This window comes from Chiloscyllium punctatum, unplaced genomic scaffold, assembly GCF_047496795.1.
Source record: "Chiloscyllium punctatum isolate Juve2018m unplaced genomic scaffold, sChiPun1.3 scaffold_400, whole genome shotgun sequence".
NCBI lineage: Eukaryota > Metazoa > Chordata > Chondrichthyes > Orectolobiformes > Hemiscylliidae > Chiloscyllium > Chiloscyllium punctatum.
The window spans coordinates 181,438-183,937 of record NW_027310134.1 but is presented as its reverse complement, the minus strand read 5'-3'; the positions used below and the strand labels follow the sequence as shown (position 1 = coordinate 183,937).

The 2,500-nt window shown below is 62.4% G+C and overlaps 1 non-coding gene across 1 annotated transcript; it reads right to left on the bottom strand.

Annotated features, from left to right (window-relative positions):
• Window positions 1-441: 441 nt before the first annotated feature.
• LOC140472652 (5.8S ribosomal RNA) lies at window positions 442-595 on the bottom strand. The gene has a single exon (XR_011957799.1). It is a non-coding gene; the product is annotated as a 5.8S ribosomal RNA (ribosomal RNA).
• Window positions 596-2,500: the final 1,905 nt, after the last annotated feature.

Sequence of the window (2,500 nt, the reverse complement as noted above, 5' to 3'; positions counted from 1 at the left end):
GCCGGCGGCGCACCAGCACCGGACCTCCGCGGCTCCCTTCACTCTTTCCACTGCCAGCCAACCGAGAGACGGACCCAATGCGGACGTGCAGAGCTTAGGCAGACCCCCCACTGGAGGCTCAACACTTCGTGGCAGCTCCGTGTCCCAGAGACCAGGAGGGTTGGCACACACACACAGTGTGAACCACCGACAGCCATTCTGGGACCGGTGACAGCCGTGCTGGCCCCACTGCCACGACACAGACGGACGCCAGGCCGCGCTCCCCGGCGGGGGGATGGCGTCGAGCCTGACGAACGGAATGTGCAGGGTGGGGGGGAAAGGCCAAGCGCTCCGACGCCGGAGGGCTCCGGAGTCTGAACTTAGGGGGACAAAGAGGACGGGTCCTCTGCGACACCCCAGCCGCGCTCTCGCCAGCCAAGGCGAGTGCGATTGATTGCCAAACGACCCTCAGACAGGCGTGGCCCCGGGAAGAACCCGGGGCCGCAAAGTGCGTTCAAAGTGTCGATGATCAATGTGTCCTGCAATTCACATTAATTCTCGCAGCTAGCTGCGTTCGTCATCGACGCACGAGCCGAGTGATCCACCGTCAAGAGTTGTCTGAGTTTGTTTTAGGTCTCTCCCTCGCCAGAGGAAAGCGACCCGGACCGCACATACGCTCCCCACCTTGAGCTACAGCCACCTGCACGCCGGCGTGCGGGCGGAGCAGGGTGGCGTGAAGCGATGGGGAGCACCATCCTGGTGCGGCCCGCAGAAACATACGTCTATTGGGGGGAGGAGGACAGGGCGCCCAAGAGGCGATGCGTGCCCCAACGCACCGCAGCGACGGAGGCAGGATCACCGCCACCATGTCGCCCGCCTAGTATCACGAGGCGTGCAGCAGCTTTGCCCTAGGAAAAGCAGAGGCGGGAACGGGCACCGGCCATCGGTTCGGCAGCGTCACTGACGCGTGCACGTGGCGGCGTGTCGGCGAGCGGACTTCCTGCGAGGAGGCGGGGGCGGCACTCGCCCGAGCAGACGCCCGCCCGGCCCAGCCACCGCCGAGGTGGACTGGGAGTCGCGGCAACGGCTCGTCATACTCGTTCCCACACTCACAGCGCAGCTTGCCCGCAAGCCACCGACCACCGATCGACGCCAGGCGCCCCGACCGAGAGCGGGATCGCTCGTTCGCCCTGCTGGCAGTTCGCTGGGGATCACTACTGCACGGAGCTCGGAGACCGACGGGCGGCAACTCGAGAGTCTTTAAACCACCACCCCCATCCCGCAAGTGCAAAGAGGCTGTATACGCACAGACGGGTGAGGGGAATAGGTACCCCGTCGGGTTTGAAGGGAGCGTGACTAGATAGCAACGATGTAAACCCAGCCGATTTGGGAGCGAAAGACCGGCGCCTGCATCACCGGCTTCGTTTCCCGTGGCTGGAGAGTACACCGAAACCCTCCGTCTGTCGCGAGCTCCCGACGACGCGGTGCCGCCAAGCAGCAGGGCCGGACCTGGTGTGGCTCCCCTCGTCGATCACAGACCGGTCGGCACTACTGACGAGACGGTGGAACGGGCTTCGCCCCTTGTGACGAAGGGTGATGCGAACCCGCCCGCCCGCGTGCGTTCGGGGTGGACTCGGCAAACGGAGATTTGAAATCGGAAAGTGTCCTCCTGCCCCGCGCAGGTAGGCGCCCAACAGTTGTGGGGGGTTTGGCGGTGACCACGGCTGCAGGGCCTGCTACCCCGACGAGCTCTCCTGCTGGCCCCGAAACCACCCTCGCGAGACAAGTTGAAACGGAAACGGGCGTACCCCCAAGCCGACGATCCTTTCTTATTTGTTACTTTTTTTTTCACTTGCTCGAGTTGTGGCGATTTGGCGGTGACCACGGCTGCAGGGCCTGCTACCCCGACGAGCTCTCCTGCTGGCCCCGAAACCACCCTCGCGAGACAAGTTGAAACGGAAACGGGCGTACCCCCAAGCCGACAGAGATCCTTTCTTATTTGTTACTTTTTTTTTCACTTGCTCGAGTTGTGGCGATTTGGCGGTGACCACGGCTGCAGGGCCTGCTACCCCGACGAGCTCTCCTGCTGGCCCCGAAACCACCCTCGCGAGACAAGTTGAAACGGAAACGGGCGTACCCCCAAGCCGACAGAGATCCTTTCTTATTTGTTACTTTTTTTTTTCACTTGCTCGAGTTGTGGGGGTTTGGCGGTGACCACGGCTGCAGGGCCTGCTACCCCGACGAGCTCTCCTGCTGGCCCCGAAACCACCCTCGCGAGACAAGTTGAAACGGAAACGGGCGTACCCCCAAGCCGACGATCCTTTCTTATTTGTTACTTTTTTTTTTCACTTGCTCGAGTTGTGGGGGTTTGGCGGTGACCACGGCTGCAGGGCCTGCTACCCCGACGAGCTCTCCTGCTGGCCCCGAAACCACCCTCGCGAGACAAGTTGAAACGGAAACGGGCGTACCCCCAAGCCGACGATCCTTTCTTATTTGTTACTTTTTTTTTCACTTGCTCGAG